Source organism: Diabrotica undecimpunctata, chromosome 3 (assembly GCF_040954645.1).
Source record: "Diabrotica undecimpunctata isolate CICGRU chromosome 3, icDiaUnde3, whole genome shotgun sequence".
In the NCBI taxonomy this organism is placed as follows: domain Eukaryota; kingdom Metazoa; phylum Arthropoda; class Insecta; order Coleoptera; family Chrysomelidae; genus Diabrotica; species Diabrotica undecimpunctata.
This window is the reverse complement of record NC_092805.1, coordinates 126,576,499-126,603,646: the sequence shown is the minus strand read 5'-3', so window position 1 is coordinate 126,603,646 and position 27,148 is coordinate 126,576,499. Positions and strand designations below refer to the sequence as shown.

Here is a 27,148-nt window from a genome sequence, read left to right as displayed (position 1 = left end):
AGGTAGGATTAAAAAAAATAATTGGAAAAATGTGTTACATTAAAAGACAGGGTCTTTCTAAGATGTGTTTAAGAATTTAAATTGAAAATATCGTAGAATCAATATCGATAGACTATATTTGAGTAATCTAAAATTGGAAAAGGATGTAATCTTTACGAAAGTAAACAAAAACTAAATGACATGAAAAACAAACATATAATGGGAAGGTTCATTTGAGACCACTACGGCCTACAAAATATAATAGAGGAAACCCACAGAAAGAAAGATGTAATAATATGAAATTAATAGTGGCTAGACATTGGCGTTAACTAGCGAAAAAGACACATTTGGAAGACCCAAAGAAAGGACTGTATTTAAAAATGAATGAAAACTAAGTATACGAATAGAGTATGGTAAAACAGAGCTTTTTAATAATGTAACAAGGCTTATACTCTATCGTTATACTATTTATTTTGTTCTTTGATTATTTTGTATCCTATTTAGTTCGTTGTTTTAAGTTTGTGATTATAAGAATGTTGTATCCTTTTATCTATAACATAATGAAGGTCAAACCATGCCTTAAAACCTTTCAATAAACAAACTGTCCCAATTTTATATTTAAGATGCAAAAAGCAACGTCAGAAAGCTGAATAATGGCCTACCATAGGGTTCATTGCTTGCTCCACTATTATTCAATATTTACACACCCTACCTTCCTAAGACAAAATAAAAAATCACCTATACCAATGACCTGGTTATCGCATTTAAAAACCAAGCCAAAAAAGTGGAAGAAATGAGCTTTAAATGAGGACTTAAGAGTGCTTTGCGATTACTTCAAACGATGGCGATTATGAACTAATACCTACAAAACTAAAGCCTCCCTGTTCCATCTCTCAAACCGACTTATGAACAACACGCTTAGCATCACTCTCAACGGCATTCTCTTTACAAACGATTAATGTTTGATTTGTATCTTGCTTGATTATCATAATTTCTCTAGTAATTAGAACAAAGTTTTAAATCATGCGGCAGTTCAAATTTCGAAAACATATGACGTTTTCTGGAAGTCCTTCTGTAAAAACTTGCACTTCTACTACCGTTTACATTTTGGCGTTAATTGCTTGGTTGCGTTATTTTCAGCACTAAACATGAATATATTTCGTGTAAAATAAAGTCCTTCACGATGGACATCGTACAAAATTCTGTCTTGGCCACACGTTTACTACTCTATAATAGACATTAAAGACTAAATTTACTTGGATTTACAAGTTATAAGAACAGCCAACAACTAAGGAGCTATTTTGCATAGTCTTGTTTAATATAGTTCGAATTAGGATGGCAGCTGACTAAATCGAACCTATACAAAACCTGTTCAAAAACAATTTACCAGACTGCAAATGATTGCTCTCTATATTCATAGCACTACTAAAAGTAGGGCTATGAATATAGAGAGCAGGCAGTTAGCAGCCTTATAAAAATTATAAAAAGAAAAGATCTCCCAAAAATGCGAAGACTATCTTCTTCTTCTTCAGTGCCTTATCCGGTCCGGATGTTGGCGATCATCAAGGCTATCATGGTTTTGTTGACTGCTCTGCGAAACAGCTCCGCTGAGGTCATCCCAAACCATTGTCGGAGATTTTTCAACCACGAGATACGACGGCGTCCCGGTCCTCTTCTGCCAAATACTTTACCCTGCATAACAAGTTGAAGAATTCGATATTTTTCTTCGTTCCGCATCACGTGGCCGAGGCGAAGACTATAGAACCATAAATTTGATAACTCATGTGTTGAAGATCTTTCTATGCACTATACACGATAGAATATATCCAATCTTCAAATAGCAGCTGGCCGAATTTCAGTTTGGATTTAGATATTGGTTTGGAACTAGAGAAGCATTATTAAGTATCCAAGTATTAATTCAAAGAGCTAGGGACGTAAATGATATATTTGTCTGCTTTCTATATTATAAAAAAGCTTTCGATAAAGTAAGTTAAGGTTCTCATAAACGAAAACGATGATAATAAAAAGACCCTAATATAAACTTCACATAGGCTGCAATTTAGGTCTAGGTTCATGCCTCTACTCCTATATGGACTTTCATAGGAATAAGCAGTAAAAAAATAACATCATTCGAAATGTACTGTTACTGAAGGAAGATACGTATCTTGTGGACGCATCGAGCTACTAACGAAAATATTTTACAAATAATAGGTACACAGTCAAGCATAGAAAACTCACATATTTTAGTCATATGGTGAGAAATCATAAATACAGCATTCTACAAGTTATCATGCAGGGTCATCATAATCAGATCATCAACCTGTATGTGTCCACTGCTGGACATATGTGTCCCTCAGGTCTATACATCGGTCTCTGTCTTGTGCGGCTTGCATCCATTTATCGCTAACACGCTTCAGGTCGTCAGTCTATCTAGTTGGTGGGCGTCCTCTGCTCCGTCTTGCTTCTTGTCTTGATCCCCACTCGTCAATACGTTTTCTTCATCGGTTGTCTGATAATCTGGCCTGTGTGTGTCCTGCCCAATTTCATTTTAGCGATGCGATTTTTTAAATGGCATCTGTTGTTTTTGTTCTACGATGTATTTCTTCGTTTGGGATTCGGTTCCTCAGAGGGACACCCAACATCTCTTATTCACTACCTTTTTTTTGAGTGTTAATATTTCCGCTCCATAAGTGAGTACAGGTAACACATATTGGTCAAACATTTTTCTTTTGAGGCATATGGGTAGATCCGATTTAAATAGTTTAATTTACCAAACGCTGCCCAGGCTAATCCTATGCGACATGGGAGCTCATATGTCTGGTTATCTCTGCCCAACCGAATTTCATATCCTAAGTGGTTATACGATGTAGTCTGCACAATATCCCTTCCATCAACAGGAAGATGTCACAAGCGTGTCATAATTTTTCAAACATTATTATTGCATCATCCATACGATCGGCTATAAGGATGATGATATCTGCAAATTTCAAATGACTGAGCTTCTCTCCATTTAGTTTGATACCATGCTCGTTCAGATGTGCCCTCTTACAAGTATGTTCATGCAGGGTAAATGGAAAGAAAGCAGAAGTCCGTGTAGGTGACGAATTTCTTGGCTGAAAAATCTGAGACAGTGAATGGGTAAACCATCCTTAGAACTGTTTAGAACCGCTTTAAACAAACTTATGTGGGCCAAAATGATCGCCAACGTTCAATGAGGATATGGCACGGTAAGAAGAAACTAACTGATATACCATCCTGGAAATAATAGAAGATTTATAACTCTAGTGATTTGTTTAGAGTTGCGAAGTTAAAAATTGAAAATTTATGATCCGAATCATCTGTAGCAAACAATGCTGAAAAAAATCTTGTATTATTTAATTTTTTGGTGGGTGCTCCTCCGCCAAAATGTCAAAAAACATTTTGTTTTAATGTATAATTATTATTTAACTGATATGTAAAGAAAATTGAAAATTTTGTTTATAAATAAGGATTCGACAAATATTAAATATTTATAACTATAATAAATCATAAAATTTAATAAGAACATTAAAATATGATGGTGTGACGAATCAAAATTTACAAAAAGGAAAATGTTTAATAAACACAATTCGCATTACTGGAAGTAAATCAACATTTAAGAAGAGTACGTGGTCTTCATAAGCTATAATATATACTTTTTCAGGTGAAATATATCTGAATATATTAAAATAATTAAAAACTAATTATTTAGATTGTTTACCACCGCAAGAATTTAGAAAACTATTTTTCCTTCACGATCAAGCTCCTCCTCATTGTTCAAAAATGGTAAACCAATTTTTAGACGATACGTATAAAGATAGGTAGATGGCCAACGAAAGTCCTTTTCGGTGGCCCCTTGACCACCAGTCATAACACGTTTAGATTTTTTTATATGGGACTATATAAACAATTAAGTATATTCCAATCCCTTTACAACAAAGAAAGATGTTAACTTCGCAATTCATTCAATTCTCTCCCTGCAGCAATGATTAGGCGTGCTACAAACGAAGGCCTGATAAAAAGGCTCTATAAATGCATGGAAGTTCAAGAACAAAATTTTGAACACTTGTTATTCTTCTTCGCGTGCCATATCAGAATTATACGACGTTGGCGATCACCATTGCGAAGGCTTCACGATCTTCTGCGATATGAAATAATTGTCCTGCATTTGATATCTGAGTGTATTCACGAATGTTCTTTAACCAAGAAACTTATTTTCTTCCTACACATTTCCAATGCTTCAATTTTGTTCATGATCGATACTTTTAGCGTTCACACTTCTGCACTATACAAAAGTACGGACCAAACATAGCACTTAACCATTATTTGTCTTAGTTCTAAACTGAGATGAATATTGCAAAGAAATGACTTCATTTTCATAAAAGTGGTTTTAGTCATTGCTATTCTACGTTTTATTTCTATGTCTGGATCTAGTTGGTCCGTTATTACAATTCCCAAATATGTCATTTTGTGAACTTTCTCAACTTTGCCTCCGTTTATTTGAAGCTTTGCATCAGGATGTGGGTCACGACTAAACACTAAAAATTTGGTTTTGTTTGAGTTTATTTTAATGCCCATTTCCTCTCCTACCTCGTGAATACGATCAAGCAGAATTTCAGTCCTTCAATATTATCTGACAGAATTAATGTATCGTCTGCATATCTAATCACATTAAGTAGTTCCCCGTTGATTTTTATTCCATATGGTTGTCTCTCAATTGCCTTTTTAAATAACTGGTCCGAGTAAACATTGAACAATGTTCGCGATAAAATGCAACCTTGTGTGACTCATCGTTGTATGGAGATTTCATCGGTGTAGTTATCTCCAATTTTTACGATAGCAGTTTGATTTCAGGACAAATTTTTATTGATACGAATATCTTTGTCATCTATTCCGATATTTTTCAGTATTTGCATTAATTTTACATGCTGTACTTTATCGAAAGTCCACGAAACATGCAAATACATCTTTTCTTTGGTCACGGCATTTTTCTAAAAGGATGTTAAGCGCAAAAAGTGTCTCTTTGGCTCCCATAGCATTTCTAAAACCAAATTGGGTATCTTCTTCGCATTTGCGTCTAATTCTGTTGTGAAGTATTCTTAGCGAAAATTTTAATAGTGTTGCTCATTAGGCTAATTAATCGACATTCTGAGCATTTTCTCGCATTGTGATTTTTAGGTATTGCGACCAAGATGGATTTGAGCTAATCTGATGGAATCTCTCCGGTGTTATATATTGAATTAAAAAGTCTTATTACTACTTTTATGTTATCATCCCTGTTATAAGTTGTCAACACTTGTTATAAGTTGTCATAATGTGTGCTTCACTTTTTTAACTTCTTGTTAGTGTTAAAAATATCCAAAATGCGTTAAATTTTTAAGTGTTCTCTTTAAATTATGTTAGGATAGGTGGAAGTTGATCTTGTTATCTTGTAGCAAATAAAACAAATTCTTATTCTTGTTCATTAAAATTATAAAATGTACGGTGTTTCATTTAAAATTACAGACTTGTGGTTTGAAGTTTAAAGAAATGGCGTATCCTTTGTTGGCACCCTGTATTTAAAAATTTGATTTCGACGTAAAAACTGACTGAAAGAACGGTACCTACTGTTTGTGTGCAAAGCTATTCACTTTGAAAAGTTTGTCTTTATCTTTCATTCAAAATGTCAAAACTAAAAAATATGCAGTTTTGACTTATGGTATCTTTTATAAATTGTATCTAAAATTTTACGTATAATCTAAAAATGCAGTATTTTGCAAAGTGTTCTATTTAAAACACCAAAGTTTTTGTTTATTTCCGATATAACCGAAAGTGGCATGTCTGCCAAAATATTTTGCGATGGGGATTACAAGTTCTTCATAACTTGTAATCCCCATAAACTAATTTTGATAAATATTTTTTTTTTTTTTTTTATTTAAAGAAACAAAGTCGCATCCACCCAAAGGTTATTAGCGACACTCCTGTAACATTTGTAATAATATTAAATTAACGTTTGTAACAGTCAATCATTGTAACAATTAATTACAATTTGTGAACAATTGAACATTTGTAACAATTAATTAAGTTAAATTTTGTGTAACATATTTATACATTTTAAGTAACCTAATAAATTGTCCGGAACTAAACTTTTGTTGAGTAGTGCTTTCAGGTTATTTGGCAAATTGTAAGACTGTCTTTGATTTACATATTTAGGACAGTCTATCAAGAAGTGCTTTATACTGTCTACTGTATTGCATGCTTCGCATTTTGGTGGTTCACTATTTGAGAAGAGATAGGCATGAGTATACCTACAGTGTCCAAGTCGTAGACGTGTAATAATAGTTTGGCATCTTCTACTTCTGGCTGTGCACTTCCATGAAAAAACATCACTTTTGATGGTTCTGAGTTTCGAACTAGAGTCACTCCACTCCCGATTCCACGCACTTAACACCTTATTTTTGAAATAAACTTTTAGATCGCCTGCGATACTCCGACACTCTGTTTCTTTGATAAATATTATTTAAGTGGTTTCCGACATATAGATAGTGTAAGCTCCTCGTGAAACACCCTGTATTTTATACGTATAGCTGTTAATATTCGTTAAAATAAAATCACAATTTTCGTCGTTCAACCCCCTGCGGGTTCGTTTTACCATTCTATCATGATGTAATATTCCTATTCCCCCCTAAAGTATAAGTTCCATGATATTTATAACCCGACAATAGTCCAGAAATATCTGGTTCGTTATGCTAGAAATTGGTTTATTATCGATTCTATTTTTGAAAAGTGCGTAGCCATTACACATTTACCAATACAATGTGCAATTTTATTTTCGGTTCTATTTATATAGTGATAACAAAGCAATTTTACCCACTTATAATCAACTTAGCCGTGACTTTTTTCTACCTACATATTTTAAAATGGTTTTTAAAAATATCTTTGTGAGTATACAGAAAAAAATGTGTTAGTGAGTCAAAAACTGAAATATGGAAATATCTAAAAATAATTCTCAATTTATAAATTTTCGTAAACAAGTAACAGGTCGACATCTGTCTGTAAGTAGCTTTAAGTTTTATAGTTTCACTTACGAGGGACAGTGGAAAGTATGTTCACTATAGCATGTTTATTATACAAGAGGAGTACTTTATTTATATCAAAAAAATTATAATAATCTTATCAAATTTATTTTCTTTTTATTATGAACAATTTTATCTTCGTAAGAATTTATTGAATATTTCTGTACACAAAGATAGAAACTGGTTTACACCTAAAATATTACTAAAAAATCTCCAAAATATACCAAATTCTTCTTTTATATACTAATATTTACTATTTTAATCATTCTATACAACAGTAGTTTCTAACCGCGCGTTTTTGAAAGTAATACACATTATAATAAAGAATGCAGCATTAGTACGAAGTTTTCAAGTGATGAATACATATTACTTTTGGATGGTACGGAGTAAAAGGAAAAAACTTTTAGAGTCCTTTTATTACAAATGTTAAATAAAATGGTGTACTGGGGAAGAATCATCATAGTCCGCGCGTTGCGAGAAGGTAATCACCATCAGTGTCTAAAGGCGTCCCCTCTCTGTCTCAACAGGTCGGGTTGGGTGCAGCTTTCTGTGATCCTCTTTCTTAATTTAGCAACTTCGTTGGTATGTTCTAATTTGCCAATTGATTCTATTTAAACTATGGTAAAGTAGTGAGTACATACAGATTAAAATGGAAAGTAGTGGTAGCGATTGTAGTGATGTAGATGTGGTGACTGCTGCTAAAAAAAGAAGAAAAACAGGCCGTCTTTGTGACGTTATGAAACTTCTGGGAGCCACCACTCATGAGGTAGGGCCAGATTGCAAGTGCCACCGTTTTCGTTATTTTGGGAACGTCAATGAAGCCGAAAGGCAATGCATTTTAACTCAATTCAATGAACTGTTAGCTACGGTATTTAGAGTGGTATCTAGAGTCGGTGGTTTCTATTGGTATCTATTCAGGTGGTATCTATCTGGTATCCATTTAGGTGGTTTGATAACCGTTCTCCCAGTTATACGTCGACAAATTCGAGTGGATACAGGCATACCTAATATTGCTTCTTATTTCTATTGTGTTATGAGTGACTATGATGGATACTTTCGTGATGTGCAAGTATGTTTCAAAGCATTCCTATCCATTCATGAAATTTCTGCTTTTCGAGTGCAAAGAATTCGAGAATCAATGACCTCAACTGGCACTGTACCATTAAACGCTAGAGGAAAAGACGGAAATAGATCCTACAAAATCTTCTGAAAATACTATCGTCAAAGTGACAGAATTTGTTGGTTCCTTAAAAGGAAGAAAATCGCATTACTCCCGGAAAAAAAGTAATAAAACTTATCTCCCTGAAGAACTCAACATAACTAAGTTACATACTATGTACTTAGAAAGAAATCCTGATAATAAATTATCGTATGACAAGTTTCGCAAAATTTTTTAAACAAAGTTTAATATTCCATTCGGTTTTCCTAGGAAAGACACCTGTAGCTACTGTGACACTATAAAAGCGGAAATTCTGCTCTTTCGCAGAAATTAGATGCCAGCAGTGATGAATATAAAAGCCAAATCTTAACCAAGATAATCAAAGCCAAAAATAACGAAAAACAACTTCATCTTGCGAGAAGTGAAAAATTTTATTCTGCGAAAAGAAAATATCGAAAATTGTCGTCAAAAGCAATTGATACCGAAACCATAACCATAGACTTTCAAAAAAATTTACCAACCCCTAATGTGACGAACGTCATGTCAAACGATGTCTACTATAAATGGCAATTTAATTTTATAAGCTTTAATATACATGTATTGACCGATTCTACCTCTGTTTTCTATACTTATGACGAATCAGTAGCAAAAAAGGGGGCTGACGATGTGTGCTCGATGATTCATCACTTTGTGTATAACGTACTGTCATTTCAGGTTCAAAACTTGATAATATTCTGCGACTCTTGAGGAGGACAAAATAAAAATTAAACAGTTTTTCGGTTCCTTCATTATTCAGACAGAAGAACGATTTGAGTTTGTGAAAGTAATTTTTCCCATTAGAGGACATTTCTGTCTAGAGTGCGACCGGGACATAAGTTTAATTAATGACAAAACTTATACGGCAACTCCATATGGTTGGAGAGATATGGTCCTCCGCAAAGCAGAGTGAAACCGAAACCGTTCCAAGTGGTGGACTGTGGGAAAGATATTAAATTTCTGAATTGGACTAAGCATTTCTCCAACAAGTATCCCAAGAAATACTTAATGCCTACGAGACCTGTTTGACTGTTGGCAATCAGGAAAAATAGTCCTCAATTTATTTTTTACAAGAATACCTATTCTGGGTTATTTGCAAGCTCGCTATTTGAATGCAAAGTTAAACGAAACCCGAAAAAAAATTTATGGAAAGCTCATAATATCACAACTCCGGAAGTTATTAGCCACAATCATCCCGAAGCTTTGTACAACGGCCCACTTCCGGTCAAAGCTGCTAAGTTACAAGATCTTATCCACTTGACCAAATATTTGGAAAACGTAAACTCTAGAAAGTTCTACACTGATTTACAAGGTACTGAGGAAGAAACATTTTGTGACGCAGAAGTTTGAAGGTACTGGGGAAGAACATTCATGGTCCATGCCGGCATACTCAATTTTTTGTATGATATTTCGCAAATAAAATATTTTTTATTTTCTCTTGATTTTTTCCCTGTAAATGTGTCACCGTACCATTAAAAAAATTTACCGATTTATACGGTTGAGTTAAAAGAATTTTGTTTTAATTTGAAACATTGATGTCGATTTAGATGAAAATTGATTTTGTGGACTCAGATTGTTTTTCCCTCTGACTCCTCAATTATTTAGGTAAAAGTTAAAACATAAATAAAGCCATACCTCGAAAATATTTTCAAATATATAGGTCCATATTGACAGTGTGGAACAATTTTATCTTTTTTTAATGGACAAATACCCTGTATATGTTTACAGTTTTGGACTGAAATATAAGGTTTTGCAATGTTTTACGAGGTAGTTTAAAAGATGTTTTTTTATTAATTTTGTAGCAATATTAACACCCTGTCGAATTGTATAGATTTGACATAAAAAATCTATTTATGTTTAAACGATTTTCAATATAGTCTATTAATGTCCAAAATTTTAAACATATACAGGATTGGTCGAAACTTATTGTATTTTCTGAATTTTCTTTAAGTATTTTATCTTGTATTTTAGTATTGGAATAAAATATTATTTTATGTTAATTTAGTATTCCTTAAGCATTCTCTATACCCAATTGCTTTAATTTGTGAGTTATTCGCGATTATTTGCGCCAAAAATTAATTGCATCAACAATTGGATGAAATTTTATTAGGTTGGCTGTAAAAATACTCAATCAAAAATATTTTTCCAAAAAAAATACATAAGAATCTAGACTGATCGTTAATTTGTTAATATTGGATGAGACATCAAAATACCTAAGTAATTAAGATTGTTGGTGTGTAAATTATGACTAAAAGTACAGAACATTCTAGTTAGTTAGCTATGACTTTGTCACTAAACTTTCTTTAAACTTTAACAACATTATACTATTTTTTTAGTTCCTGTTGCTTTGTTACTATCACTAACATGAATTTTGCTAAGAAGGAATTGATTGATATGGTTTTTAGGCTAGGATAGTGTAACAAAAATAGCTACCAGCAACAAATATTTTTTATCAGCAATTCCCTGATAGAGGACAGCCAAGAAGACAAGCTGACACGACGAGAAATCTGATCGAACAATTCCTCTTTTGTAAAGGAAGAAAATTAATTAAATGTAATCCTTAGTATCACTGAGAATCCGCATATAAGTACGAGGGAAATTACAAATGTTTTTGAAATGAGTGGTCGTAGTGTAGTAATAATTAAAAAAAAAAACAATATGCACAATTGCATCATGGGCTTAATGAGGATAACTATATTAAAAGATTATAATTTTGTCGGGCGCAGAAACAAATTCAGAATGATTCATATTTTTTCAATTACGTTTTATTTGGCGATGAAGTTACTTTCCACACAAATAATATTGTAAACAGACATTATTTCTACTATTACTCAACTTCTAATCCAGAACATATTCTCACCTAAACCAACTCGTTTTTGTAATTTCTTTGAAATTGTATTTTGAGAACGATTTCCGAAGTGGAAATTGAAACGTCAATAAACTTATTTTAAAATTTAATTATGAAGAAAGAGCTTCAGAAAATAGCTTCAGAAAAATTTTGGAGAATACTAGACTATAATAAAAATCGTTTGAACACAAATAGATTTTTTTGATATAAAGTCTCTACAATTCTACAGAGTGTTAATTTTGCTACGAAATAATAAAAAAAACGTAATTATCTTTTAAATTACCTCGTATAACATTGCAAAACCTTGAGTAATTGGACTTCGTCGCACTAATGCTGCACCCTGTACGTACACCCAAAAACAAGCAGACTACTAAATTAAATCTAAAAATAAATTTATTTTAACTTTAAGGTAGAGGTTAAGAGGTTTTGGATAGAGAATTAGAGTAGTATTTATGAGTTTCTCGTGTCGGTGAAAATAAAGAGACTTAATTCCCAATTAATGAAGTGCATGATGTTTGAATATGTGCTGAAACAACTCACAAAGATATTGTTTTTATTAGTTAATAATAATAATTGTGTCACCCAGACACAATTATTTTTGATACCTTCTGGTATCTGGGATAAGTGAATTTTCTCCCTATATGGCTTAAAGCTGGATAATAATCGTAATATTATTATGTAATAATAAAACACCGAAAAGTTTTGTTTTCAAAACTTCCACAAAATCTATTATAATTTTTTATCACTACAGCTGTTTCGGCAGAGTGCCTTTCTCAAGTGATCTATTTTTGGATGTGTTTACGCTTAGTAGTCTTTAACTGAATAAGTTGAGGAGGACAGCACTATTTGCCTCAAGTTGGTTATTCAGAATTATGTCTGTATTTTTTATTGTGTTTATTTGCATAGATTATAATAAAGATAGTTTAAGGCCTTTATTTTGGATGTGAAGAATTTGAAATGTGTCATTAAAAGAATGATTATGGTCTAGAAGGTGAAGTGCGTACGTTAAATATATTTTTCTATTACTGAAAGTGTTCTATTATGTTCTGCTATACGTTTTTTAAAAGTTCTACCAGTTTGACCGATGTAAGTTTTTGGGCAGTCGCCAGATTTAAATTTGTATACACATTTGTTTGTCTTTTGGTTCTTGTTAAAAACACTTGCACAGTAGTGTATACAAACTTAAATGTGGTGACTGCCCAAAAACTTACGTCAAAGTCAAACTGGTAGAACTTTTAACAAACATATAGCAGAACACAAAAGGCTTTCAATAATAGAAAAACAGATTTTACGTACGCACTTCAACTTCTAGACCATAATCATTCTTTTAATGACGAATTTCAAATTCTTTACATTTAAAATAAAGGCCATAAGTTATCTTTATTACAATCCATGAAAATTAACAAATTAAAAAATACAGACATAATTCTGAATGACCAACTTGAGACAAACAGGTCTCCTCTCCTCAACTTATTTAGTTAAAGACTATACCTAATGTGTAAACGCATACTAAAAATATATAACTGGTGAAAGGCACTGTGCCGAAATGGCTGCAGTGATAAAAAATTATAATAAATTTTGTGAAAGTTTTAAAAACAGAATTTTTTGGTGTTTTATTGTTATATAAAATGAATTTCCATCAAGTAACGCTCGAATACATCACGTAATATTATTGCTGAAACGTGTGTAAGTAAGTCCACAAGTAGTAACAACTAGGTTACATAGTAAAGGTCAAAACTCACGCTCCGTTTAAAACGCTGTTTTTTGTGCAACTAGTTTCGGAGTAAATCATTTGTGCATTGTATTACCCTTAGGTTGATACCAATAAAATCAATTGACTGGAGGGGAGGCGTGAGCTATCTTCAGTGTTCAAAGGGGGTGCCAGTGCTAAAAGGTTGAGAACCGCTGGTGTAAAATGATCTACTAAAAGATGTAAATTTTTTTTAACTCCGATTGTGTTTATGGAAATAATTTCGAATGGCTTTGTGACTTGGCCCAAATGTGACATTAATCCTAATTTTTCTAGTCCTCTTGATTTGCTTCTAGTACATACTGCACAGCTTTGACATGTTTCCTTTATATTTTTTGTTAAATTTTGAGCTGGGCAGTATGGTCCTATCATCATAAATGCATTTGCATTTGCCTACATATATAACACAAGTTTCTATGAACATTTCCATATTTTTATCTAGTTCTAAGACATATTGTAATAAATAATATGTTAAATCGTCCAGTTCTTCATCCATTCTAGACTTTATATTTATATTCTTCAATGGTTTGTGGTCAGAAAAAAACAGTAAATTTCTTACCTATTAAGTAATGTTGCCAATATTTAACACATTCTTTAAATGTCAGGCACTTAAGGTATATACCCTGTTTCTTCTTCTGTCCTTTATTTAGTTTCTTTGCAAAATAGACAACTGGTTTTTCTTCATTGCTTTTCTGTGATTGTTTTAGCACCCCTGCTATTCCTAGTAAACTAGTAACAATATATATGGGTATTGGTAAAGTTGGATCGAAGATAGTACGGGTTGAGCAAACAATCTATTTTTTAAATCTTCAAATGTTTTTTGGCATTCTTTAGTCTAATTAAATGGTTAACCTTTTATCAGAAGGTTGTGCAAAGGATTCAATTTTATTGCAAAATCAAACATGAAAGACCAACAAATACAAATGATTTTGTATTCAGCTCCAGCGTCTGATGATGCCACGGGGGACCAAAATGACATCATAATGCTGTGTAGTTGACCAGTTCAAATGCTATTATAGAGATTAAATGTAGACATAAATCACTCAATATGTGTTATTATCTTTCAGATTTCCATCCTAACCTTATATCAGAGGCCAGCTAGTGTTACAGCCCTACGGGGCCTCGGATAGCAGCGCTAAAGCATCTAACCTCAGCTTTACGAATTAAACGAGGAAATAAACGGTGAGTTTAATTATATTTTTTACAAAACATTTACCTGGTGTGGAAAAAGTGTAGATATAAATTTGGTGGTTTTTATTTTTTATTTATGAGAAATCCTCGAAAAGGTCATTTGTGGATGTCATGGTTGACATCGGTCAAAAATATGATGTGTTAAATATGTTGTGCCATTAAGTATATTCATAGATTATGCTATTCAATTGCACAGTTTTTTAATGGCAACCGCTCAATTATGAAAATTATCCTAAATTGATATCTGATGAAAGAAAATCAGTCTTTCTTGTTTTATCAGAGATCATACTATGATCAATCAATAATCATACTATAACAGTACTAAGGCTTTATCATTCGGTGTCTGTCCTTACATTATGTTTCTTCGGCGAAGTGTTTAAATAAGGAATTACTACCCATATTATGATCTCAATATTTTACAAAAAGTCGTCCGTCATTTATCGTTTACACATTTATATATTTTAAATGATTTATTATGTCAATTAATTTAAGTTTTATTATTCAGACAATATGATTACTACAAAGGCCTTACTACTAATATAGGAAAAACTACAGAGGAATAAACATATTAAACACAAAACTAAAATTAATAACTAAAGTGATAATAAATAAACTTAATGAAATTATAACTCTACCAGATCGAGAAGATCATGCACCGACGCTACATTTATAATTAAAAGTGCGGAAAAATTACCAGAATACAAAAAACCGGTATATTTATGTTTTGTGGACCTGAAAAAGGCATATGATAGAGTCTAATTAAAGGATGTTATTCACTTATTATATGCAAGAAATATACCTCTAGGAATAATCAAAACGATCGAAAATATATACCAGAACAACACAATTAAAGTAAAAGAAGAACTAACCGACCCTATCGAGCAGTTCTTCAGAATAGTTAAATTTGTCATTGGTCTGTCCACTGTGGTGCATGGATTGATATTAAATTAATATTAGATAAATACACAAGAAAATAAAAGATTTTTCAAGAGAAATAATTCAAAGTAAAGACACTATCAGCTTAATTATACCACGACGATGTTGGTAGAAAAATAATATTCTGCACATCCATGTATCCATGTAGGGCCAATTTCTTGAGGAGAAAGGAGAAAGTACGAATAGTATTTTAAGGTACGAATTAAATGTAGCGGTTAGTTTATTTTACAATGACAATATATCGGAGGATTGTTAAGAAGTATAATATTAAAATTCAAGACAAAAATAAACAGAATACAGTGTTCACGTTATACCCAAATTAAAACAATATTGGATATTTGTAGAATGATTGTAGAATTATTGGAGACATATTGGAAAAATGCCCTATTTATAAATCGGACTCACATGTATAAACAACTCATCATTTTTAAATATTTGCAATTAAATTAACACTATAGACCATAGAAAAGAACAAAATTTAGAATACAACTACAAATTGTTTTTCAATAATAATGGCGACTTCTTTGCCTCTTAGTTCTTCTATCTATCCCTAGTAGTACATGTTCATGTATCCATTACTTCTAGTTGTGTAATTTTGCTTCGAATAGAAAGCTAATTCAATGCAGTGGTTTCACCTACCCTTCTGCATTTTGATGCCGTCAATCTTTTTTTGGTTCCCCTGCTTTTATGATGGATTTCTTAGACTTTTCCAGACTGAATATCTCCACCATTAAGCAAGGAGGTACAAAGAACGATCTGTCTCTATTTAATATAGAACTCTTTATAGTAATAATAAATATACAAATAAATATTGATAGAAGGTATTTTACTAAAAAAATTTAAACTACTGGTTTGATTGGAACAAGTTTTGCACACTTAACTACTGATATGACACCATAGTATTTGCGGACAACTTAGAAGACCTACAAGTTCTTATTATCAAAATCACGTATTACAGTCAACAATATGGACTCAATATAAACGTTAAGAAGACAAAGCTTATGATAATAAGCAAGAAAAGGATAAGACAAGGTCAACTCCACGTCAACCAATCCCTTGTAGAAAGAGTGACGCACTACAACTACCTCGGCACCATAATAAATGAAGAATGGACCAACAACCAGGAGATTGTAGCACGCATCGGAAAAGCTAGATCCACCTTCAATAGGATGGGGGCCTTCTTCAAGAGTCACAATATCTCTCTTGAAACAAAAGTAAGAATGCTGCGATGCTCCGTTTTCTCTGTACTTTTTTATGATGTTGAATGGTGGACCTTGAACGAAGATATGTGCAGAAAAGTGGAAGCATGTGAGATGTGGCTATATCGGAGAATACTTAAGATCCCGTTTACTGACCGAGTCACAAATGAGGAGGTCCTCAGAAGAACGAATAAGAACCGAGGTGTAGTGACCACCATCAAATCTCGAAAGTTACAATTCTTCGGACATATTATGCGAAATGAATCCATATATGCTCTCCTTCAAGCCATCCTGCAAGAAAAAATATTTGGAAAACGAGGTCCAGGAAGAAGAAGAACAACTTGGTTAAAGAACCTTGGAATCTGGTTCAATACAACATCTGTGCAGCTTTTCCACGCTGCTGCAGATAAGATATAGATTGCTATGATGATCGTCAACATTCGTAACGGATAGGCACATCAAGAAGAAGAACTACTGATATAATAAATTAAAAACTACAAAAAATTATTCAAAATTGCCAAACGGCTAGGAAAATCGTCCACAGCTTCTACCACCGTCTGCTTCAATAACTTTTTATTATAGTGACGTCTTGTACAGACCATGTCCTCTAAAACTGACGACAATATATAATCAAGTGGATTAAGGTCTGGCCTGACTGACGGCCAATGCCAATGTCACTACTAATAAAATCGGGTACATGATTCTCAAGCCACTGTTGAGTAGTTTTGGCCTTATGCGCAGGTGCAAAGTCCTGTTGAAATATCCATGGTCTATTTTGAAAGACAGTGTGGTTTAGACTCCACCAAATTTATTTAAATGTCCCGTTGGTAATTGCTTGTTTCTGTTTTAATGCCCTTTTCACAACAACGTAAAGAAGTGACGCCGTCGTAAGACACTCCCCAGCAAACCATTACTAATGTAGGATAATGACCCCGTTAGATCCTTGTCACTAGTTCACGGGCTTTCTTGGATAACCGTACATATATTCCATCGTTTTGCTTATCGAAAGTACCCTCCAAAGTAAATAATTTTCTCATCTGTAACGAGGATTTCTTTGTAACACTCTTTAATGTACAATGACAACAGACATTTTGATTTCTTTTCTTTTTAATGCAACGATAATGCGTTGTTTTATTTGTCTTTTGAAATCCTTAAATCCCAAGTATTTGTTGCTAATGCGACTCATGGCTCTCGGCTTAACATCCATTTACCAAGCCATGATTTTTTGTCTTTGGACAGTATTTTGGTTAATTATTGATCTAACAGTGTTAATAGGGAGTTAAAGTGCAGGGCAAAACGTTAACGTTAACGTTTAATTTGACAGCTACTCGTGCGCAGTAGAGGAATACACACGTTTGCGTTAACGGGTCTCCGTAACCTTGCGAGCGTTTACGAATTCCCTTAACGTTATCCAAATTGTTCCGAGTATTACCGAATGTCTGTCAAGTCTCAGAAAATTAAAAACTTTTCGTTGTTTTGTGATTTTAACCAAAGATTTATCTTTTGTTTGTATTATTGTAACCTAAGAATAGTGAAAAAAATCTAAAAAAAAAAAATTACGGAAACCAATTTCCCAATAAATTATTACCAAACACATGTAGAAGTACAGCATCGTCCATGTCATTATTCTCGGAATCAGATTCCCCAAACATTTCAATATTAAGGATATCTTCCATTCTGCTGTAAAAGCAATCAAAATATTTCATAAAAAATCTACCTAAACCAGGAAAAAAATATAAAAGGACACTGTCTAATCATTCAAATTTGTAAACAATCCACAACAAATCTGAGTAAAAGTAAGGTTAGAAACACACGTTAGACGTTAACGTTTTACCGTTTTACACTTCACAGTTAAAAGGTATAGTGGCCGTAAACGTAATTTCTTTACGTTTACGTTAGTGTTAACGTTTACGTGTTACCTGCACTTTAATTCTCTTAATATCCTCTGGTGTACGAGCCCCTCACGGCCAGCCGGATCTTTTACAATCGCTTTCTCCCAAAAACAACTTAACAGTACCATACACAAAAATACGTGTAGTATTTAACAGTTTTTGTAGTTCAAAAATACGAGCTTTTTCTATTCCGCACTTATGAAGAGCAATGGGAGCAATGCGGTTCTCTTTGTTTGTCCACTTTATGGTAACGGCTCAAACTAGACTGGAATGTTTTGGCGTGTTTACAGTGTACAAATCAATGTCAACATAACTTTTAGCTGCGTTCAGTTTTTCGGCCATACAAACCGCGTTTACACTTTTTTTAACATTTACACTTAGTATAAGTAGTATAAGATATAATAGTATCAGTATTATTTATGGCAGGACTAGCTGTAGATATATACCAGATAACGAAAATACCTAATTCTATTGTCAAAAGTTGAGCAACCGCATCCTAAGAGAGAACTATCCTAATGTCAAAGAGATATCAACATTTCCAGATTATCATTCTCAAATGATAATCTGGAAATTAAGAAGTTAAAAAGTAACTCAGTTAATCAGTAATCTCTAATTGGATCAATAAAAAGGTTGACTAAGGAAAATCAGATTTTTTTCAATCACAAAAGTGAAAAATGGAAATAAAAGAATCAAAAATTAGATGTCAAAAAAGTTGTTCAACAAAATAAATAACATCTATCCAAATAAGACATACATCCAATACTTTAGCACAAGTTTAATAATTAGTTTCAGACTTCGTACTACACAATTTTTCAGTTTTGTAACAAGATACTAAACTATTTATGTAAAATTAAGTATAATTTGTCAAAAACGTTTTAAAAAATTGAACAACTTTTAAACCTCCTCTATTAAACACAATCTGTTTTATGACGAGTCGTGAATATTTTTGTAAATGACATTATTAGACCAACTCGGTCAAAAAACTTTTTTGAAAAATAAATTTTGTTGGCACTGACTGTTGACTTTTATATTTCGTGATATGGTGAGGTATCTGTTATAAATGAAGGTATATTAATATATGATTCATATATCCTGAGAATCATGTTTTGAAATAAAAGTATGTGCGTCAGAATAACGTTATTGTCCTTTAAAAGGGATGAACTGACATTTATTTAAAAGTGTAATGCGGGAAATTGTATGATGTAAAAAATAAAATAAGATATTCATATTTTTAATAACATCCAAACAAAAATCAATAATACACTGGCAAAAGTATATGAAAGATAACAAGAAAAATACTAACAGATAAAAATTAAATACGGAATAGATGGAATAAAGATTTTCAAGACCTGTTTAATACTAATAGCTAACATATATGAGATATGAAGCAGAAGAAATAGCTGAAAAAACAATAGAAGAAAATAAAGAAGAACAGTTAATCATCGAAGAAGTTAACGACGCATTCAGATAGTTAAAATGAGAATGCACCAGGTAAAAGAACAATAGAAATAATAACAAAATATGGGAAAAAAGCAACAAAAGTACAACTAAACATACATAAAATAGCTTGAAAGAAAGAACAGGTTCCAAAGAATTGGCAGATGGGATTGATAAGATATTATGGGATGTTAAAAAAATAATGTAATAATTACAGAGGAATAACACTTGCAGCTAAACATTGCTATGAAAATAGTGACAATAATACTAATAACTGATTTTAGCTAAAAATTCCACTAGAGAAATATCAACAAAAAGAAAAACTGTGTAAATAGAATTGATAGATCTTGTAAAGGCTTTGACAAATAACTACGAGAAAAATTTTTGACAATATTGAAAAAAAAAAGAGAAATTACTAATAAAATGATAAGAATAATGAAGAACACATAGAATTATAATCGTGTTATCAGTCAAAAAAGGCAATCGAAATCATTTTCAACGAAAGAAGGTGTGAGACAAGGAGAAGGCTTGATCCCAACAATAATCATAATTTATATAGATAAAATACTGTCACTTAAAAACAAGAAAAATGCATGTAGGATGTAGAAACTTAAGAAAAGTAAACATTTTGGAAGGAACATTTGCAGATTGCGTATTAATTCTGTCGGAGAACGAGAAGCAATTACAGAAAAACTTGAAATATGAAATAAGATTCTAAACGAGTGTGGAATACCAATTAACAACAATAAAACAAAAGTTATGACAGTAGAAGACAAATAGAATATAGAGATCAACGAGCGAATATAAATCAGCTTAGAAGCATCCAATGAACTTCAAATTTATAAGCAAGAACAAAATTTTTAGACACACAAAAATATATTTAATTGAAAAAGGAAAAGACAGTTAAGATTTGATTTCACGTACAGGGCGCCTGTACATCCGCTTATACGTATTTCGGCCCAATAGGCCTCTTTAGAACGGCTTTCACAGTTGCTCTGAAAATGGAAATAAATATTTTCTGACCTAGGAAGCAACCCTAACATGGCTTATATCTATAATGACTATAATAGCCACATCTGATATTAAAATCCGTAAACTAATTTTCGAAACCAAATTCAGAACTTTGCTTTAATCTGTGCCTTCTAAGAATTGCAAGCCAAACCAGACGTTGATACAGATGTTAATAGAGACATGGGGAATCTAAAAATTGCATTCCACGACTTGTCTCCTCAACTAAGTAAATAGCGAACTTAGCGAACTTAGCGAATTTGGTTTCTAGTACTCGTAGAGAGTATATCGGAATAAAAGGAAAAGACAGTTAAGATTTGATTTCACGTACAGTGCGTCTGTGTATCCTCTTATACGTATTTCACCCTAATAGGGATCATCAGAGACGGGTATTCACAGTCGCTCTGAAAGTGAAAATAAATCTTTTCTGTCTTAGGAAACAACCCTAACATGGCTTCGTATAGACGCAAATAGTCACATCTGATATTAAAATCCGTAAACTAATTTTCGAAACCAAATTCAGAACTTTGCTTTAATCTGTGCCTTCCAAGAATTGCAAGGCAAAACAGACGTTGATAAAGATGTTATGAGAGACATGGGGAATCTAAAAATTGCATTCCACAATATATCTGCACGAGTACTAGAAACCAATTCGCTAAGAATTTTGCTTCTTCTTAGCCTTCTGTCGTCCATGTTTGGACATAGGCCTCTCCCAACTCCTTCCATCGGTCTCTATCCTGAGCAACATATTTCCAATTCGTTCCGGCTATTCTTTTAATATCATCAACCCATCTCATCTGTGGTCTTCCTCTTGGTCGTTTACTTTCGTAAGGTCTCTAACTTTGTATTGTAGTATTCCAACGTTGGTCTTTTTGTCTAGCAGTGTGGCCCGCGAAGCTCCATTTAAGTTTGTCAATTTTTGTTGCTATGTCCTCGACTTTTGTTTTGGATCTTATCCAGTCGTTCCTCTTTTTATCTGACAGTCGTATACCTAACATTGCTCTTTCCATTGTTCTTTCTGTTGTGGCTAGTTTATTCATGTTTGCCTTGGTTAGGGTTCAGGTTTGACATCCATATGTCATGATAGGAAGGATGTATTGGTTGAATACTTGGCTCCTTAAGTATTGGGGTATTTTGCGGTTCTTAAGTATCCAACTAAGTTTTCCAAATCCTGACCATGCTAGTCTTGCTCTTCTAGTAATTTCCGCACTTTGGTTCTCTTTGTCAAGTCTCAGGATTTGGCCTAGGTAGATATATTCCTGGATTTGTTCTATCTCACTGCCATTTATAGGTATACGTCTGGGGTCATCTGTGTTTGTCATTATTTTTGTTTTTTTCACATTCATTTTTAGACCGACGTATTGGGAGCTGGCTGCTAGTTCCCCCATCATAATTTGCAGTTCCTCGAATGTGCTCTCTATAATCACTACGTCGTCAGCGAATCTGAGGTGGTTTAACTTGTTGCCATTAACGTTAATGCCATAGGTTGACCAATTTGTAGTTTTGAAGACGTCTTCTAGGGCTAGGTTGAAAAGCTTTGGCGATATTACGTCTCCTTGTCTCACTCCTCATATAATGGGGATGGGATTTGTATTTTCGTCTAGTTGTACGATCATAGTTGCATTTTCATATATATTATGTATTAGTTGCCTATATCTCGAATCTATTCTACAATTATTAATAGCTTGTTCTATGGCCCACATCTCGATACTATCAAACGCCTTTTCCTAGTCGACTAAGGCAAGAAATACGGGTAGTTGGTATTCATTTGCTTTCTCTATCAATGTTCTCATTGTCACCAGATGGTCTGATGTACTATATCCTTTGCGGAAGCCAGCCTGTTCAACCGGTTGGTAATTGTCCATTTTGTAGGTTAACTGGTTGTTAATAATTCTCATAAATAGTTTGTATACTTGACTGAGCAACGATATAGGTCTATAATTCTGTAGATCACATTTGTCCCCTTTTTTGTGTAAGAGTATTACTAGACTCTCGTTCCAGTCTTTAGGGATTTTGCTATTATGGAGACATCTATTAAATAGCTCTGTTAGTACAGGTATTGTTAATGTCTTGCTTGTTTTCAAGAGCTCGGCAATTATATGTCGTGTCCTGGAGCTTTATTATTTTTTAGCTCTTTTAAAGCTCTTTATATTTCGAATCCCTTTATATTTGGTAGTACTTCTGATCCCACGTTTTTTATTTTTCTTTTGACGTTCTCCTTTGTTGTTTCATTAGGCTGGCCTTGCGAGCTGTACAAGAATGTGTAGAAGTCTTCGACAATATTTGTTATTTTATATTTGTCCTTCGCTTCCTTATTGTTGGCGTCTTTAAGTTTGATTATTTTTTGAACTCCCAGTGCGGGTCTTAGACATTTTAAGACTCTGTTGTTTTCAATGACTCGCTCTATTAAGTTCTCGTTCCGTTTTTGTATGTCGCGTTTTAGTTCTTTTCTAATTGTTTTATTAAGTTCTCTGTATTCTTGAGTATGGCGTTTGTTTTGCGCTAGTAGTTGTCTTCTTTCCGTGATTAGCTGTTTAGTTTCATTGCTTATTTTGTCTTCTTTAGTCCTTGTTTTCTTTACGACCTGCAGTCCTGCTGCGAGAAGGTTTTTATTTAGGTTTTTATTAATCTCGTCGAATTTTGCTTAGTTGAGGAGATATGTTGTTTAATGCAATTTTTAGATTCCCCATGTCTCTAATAGCATCTTTATCAACGTCTCTTTTGCCTTGCAATTCTTAGAAGGCACAGAATAAAGCAAAGTTCTGAATTTGGTTTCGAAAATTAGTTTACGGATTTTATTATTTAATTCAATATCTATAATAGGTCTGTATTAACTTTTGGATGCGAATAATGGGTGTTAACAAAAAGAGGCTATAGAAATGAAGTAAATGTAGGTTTTGCGATATAATCACCAATGGGTTTGTTTTAATATTGTATTTTAACGAACTGTATAATACTATTGTTACATTACACTTTTCATTTTTGACATTTAAAGCCGTCGATTTTGTATGTTTTTTTATAAAAAAAATGTTTTCTGCGATGTGTTTCAGCGTATCTGTCTTTGTATAACTTGCTAAATTTAAAACAAGCAGTAAACAAAGTCTTTGTCTAATGTCGTTTTTCTCAAATTACATTAAAAGCGCTGAGCACTAAAGATAAAAGTTCTTTGTGCTCAATTCGTAAAGAAAAAAGCAGTCCACATTCCGTCGAAGGTTGTTAAACCTTCAAAAGAGGGACACACTGTATTTTCTCACAAGTGGGTTTAACCTCATCAAATGAAAATACAAAATAACACAGGCGACTCCCCTCTCCTAGCGTCTCCTCAAGGAACTCAAGTCTATATTTACCTGTATATAAAATAAACCTTCGTCATGGGTATTTTTAATATTATATCTGAACAGAGGCGCGTGAAAATACTCAATCTGTTGGATTTTAATTTATGAGTAAAATTATTTATAATTATGTTGATCAACAATACAATGGAGATGATGAAGCAACTCTACATATACACTGAACGGCAAAAAAAGTGGCCACCCTATAAATTTTCGAAAATAAAAATTCATTGGAAGTTTTATGCACTGTTTCATATTGCGTCTCAATTTAAATATTTATTGCGATCATGTATGCTTGTTTTTGACAATTTTGACGTATATGTTGTTGTTTTCTGTAGTCGCTGATTATCTTCTAAGTTGAAAACATTTAATTAAACAGTAATTTAGCTTTTCAAAAGTGGATTTCGACTTAGCGAATAATTAAGATATGGTGTTATCTACACTAGATTTTTCTAGAATTATTGCATTGCTACAAGACGGAAGAAGTCAAGTTCATGTATCCGAAACTTTAGGTATTCCGAGAACTACAGTACTTCCCACCGCTTTATAGAGACTGGTACATACTCACGTCGACCTGGTTCCGATCGTAGAAGAGTTACCTCGTAAAGAGATGATCGTTTTATTGTGATGAAACTTTTAAGAAATCGCCATTCCACTGCAATTGCTGCAAGAAACCGTCTGCAGGAGGTTAGAAATTTGAATGTAAGTGAGAGAGCGCGAGCGGTTAGAAGACGCCTCAATGAAAGAGGACTAATGGCAAGAAGGCCGGCTATTGTTCCCGAATTACAAGTCAGTTACTGTAGGAATCGATTAATTTTTGCTCTACAATATCAACACTGGGATATACAGGATTTTAGCATAATTCTCTTTACTGATGAATCGCAGTTCTGTTTGAAGTCTGGCGATGGCCTACAGAGGATTTGGAGACGAAGAAATGAAAGATTGCATGTCCCAGAGAAGAAAGTTTGGCGGTGATGGTGTCATGGTTTGGGTTGGAATCTCATTTGAAGCTCGAACTGAACTTATTTTGATCAATGGCTCTTTGAATGCTCACCAGTATATAGAGGATGTTTTGGCAGAAGCAGTACTTTCATTTGGTCCATTTATTGAGGACAATTTCGTCTTTATGCCTGATAATGCACGGCCGCATACTGCAAGAATCGTGACAAATTACTTGGACGAAGTAAGAATTAATACTCTAGAATAACCAGCCTGCAGCCCTGATTTTAATATCATCGAACATCTTTGGGATGAACTTCATCCTAGGGTTAGAAGTCAAGCAGGTCAGCCAGAAAGTTTTGCAGAACTTCAATACATGATTTGTGAAGAATATGAACGTATTCCTCAAGTACTTATTCAAAAATGTGTTTCTTTCCCTTCCAAATCGTATGCAAACGGTTATTGATATTTTAGGGCCTAATACCCGATATTAGACAATTTTGTTCAAGTTGACTCGTAGTTTTTATTGTTTGTAATTCATTTCGATATTACACTATTTTCTTTTGTAGCCTTCTAATTAAATAAATTATGCTAAGGAATCAAGCAGTAAAGGCGAAAATCACCCAGTCCGAATCATTGATACAACCGGTTGGGTTACTACTGCGTTGAAGAAAATAACGGGAAAGTACTCCGACTCAGGTCCCGGCAGACTTTTAATGGCCAGATGGTACTAAGAATCCTAGCGAGAAAAAATTTAAAGATATGAACATGGAACGTTCCAAGTATTTTTCAGGTTGGAAAGTTGCACAATCTGGCAAAAGAAATGGAAAAAACAAACATAGACATTCTTGGTGTTTGTGAAGTCAGGTGGCCTGATAACTGAGAATATGCAATAAACAATTGTACATTTTATTATTCTAGAAATACAATCACCAAACCCATCCACATGGAGTTGGAATGTTGGTAAACAAAAACACAAGTAACTCCAGTGATGGATCTAGACATTTGGCTTTGGGGGGGGGGGGCAACTTCCAGTGAAATACCAAACAAAAGATGTAAAAAATAAACCCAAACTACATGAAAGACGTAAAGTTTTCTTTAATTTTTAACCTTCTTAGGGGGGGAATTTCCTTTTTTTTCACCCCCCGTGTATCCGCCCCTAAGCGAGTCAGTCATTGGCTGTACTCCTCTTTCAAAAATAATAATAATGCTACAAATGCATACCCCTAAAATTAAAATGAATGTTTTTCTGGACCCGACTTTCGGTAACTACCAAAAGTTGCTTAATGAAAATGATGTTTGTATGCTTACTGAACTATTTAATGGGGTCTATAAAACTGGAGAATTACTGGATACCTGGATGGAAAAGTTTTACATAACCATATATAAACAAAATTGAATCACGACATAAGCAACACCCAGTTCGGATTTTCGCAATTGAATGGGAATTAGTGTTGGCATCCCAATTAGTCTGTTATGTTCTGCAAACTATTGATTTGAAATAGACCTGTTAGTGGGTCAGCGGTCACTTAGATCCATCAAGCAAGTGATCGGCCTTTTTGACACAATGCCTGATAACGTCTTAATGCAGTATCTACATCTTCAATATCTATTTTCTATCATATATTTAGTTTTGGTAACTTGTTATTCTTCTTCCTCAGCTTTTCCCTTTCCAGGGGTCGCCGTTTCTTACTCTTTTTCGCCACTTATTTCTGTCCATGGAGTATTTGTGATTTAAATCTTTCTATCTTAATTCCTCTGACACACAGTCCCTCCATCTTCTCCTCGGGGTTACTTCTCTTTCTTTAATCCTCATATTCTAAGAGCTCTACATTTTATCACACATAGTTCTCATTTTTATATCTGACTTGACCAAACCATTGCAGTCGTTGTACTTGAACCTTTTTTGAGATTGTAGTTAGCCCAGCTCTTTCCCTAATTACTGCTTTTCCTTAATTATCTTTACCCTTTTAGTCTTATTCAACATCCATCGTATCATTTTCAGTTTAGCTACCTTCATGTTCTCTTTTCCTGAGGTTTCTTTCAACACCATACACTAACGCAGACCTTACCGCACTCTTGTATGCTTTTGCTTTCAGCATATAGTTTTCTTAAGGCTGAGTGTTAATCCATACTGATGACAGATGTGGTTTATTTTGTTTATTAGATTTTGAATGTCTTAACTGCAATTAGCCAGCACTAAGGTATCGCCTCACCTTTTTTTTATATTTATTTCATCCAGTTTTTGTTCAATTTTTATTCTTGCCAGTCGATGCTAGTGTTGATTTGTAGCTATTTGTAAATTTTTATCGTCCAATTCAGCTGTTGGCAATATTTCCGCATTTTGTTATGTAGGACCTTGTCAAAAG

At 33.4% G+C, this 27,148-nt stretch overlaps 1 protein-coding gene across 2 annotated transcripts in view; it reads left to right on the top strand.

Moving 5' to 3' along the window:
* The window catches only part of tn (tripartite motif containing protein thin), a 94,317-nt gene that overhangs the window by 14,887 nt on the left and 52,282 nt on the right, over positions 1-27,148 (top strand). For both annotated transcript variants that reach the window (XM_072526871.1, XM_072526873.1), the window contains exon 2: positions 13,913-14,027. The gene's annotated coding sequence lies outside the window, so the exon portion shown is untranslated. The remainder of the gene's footprint in view (positions 1-13,912; positions 14,028-27,148) is intronic.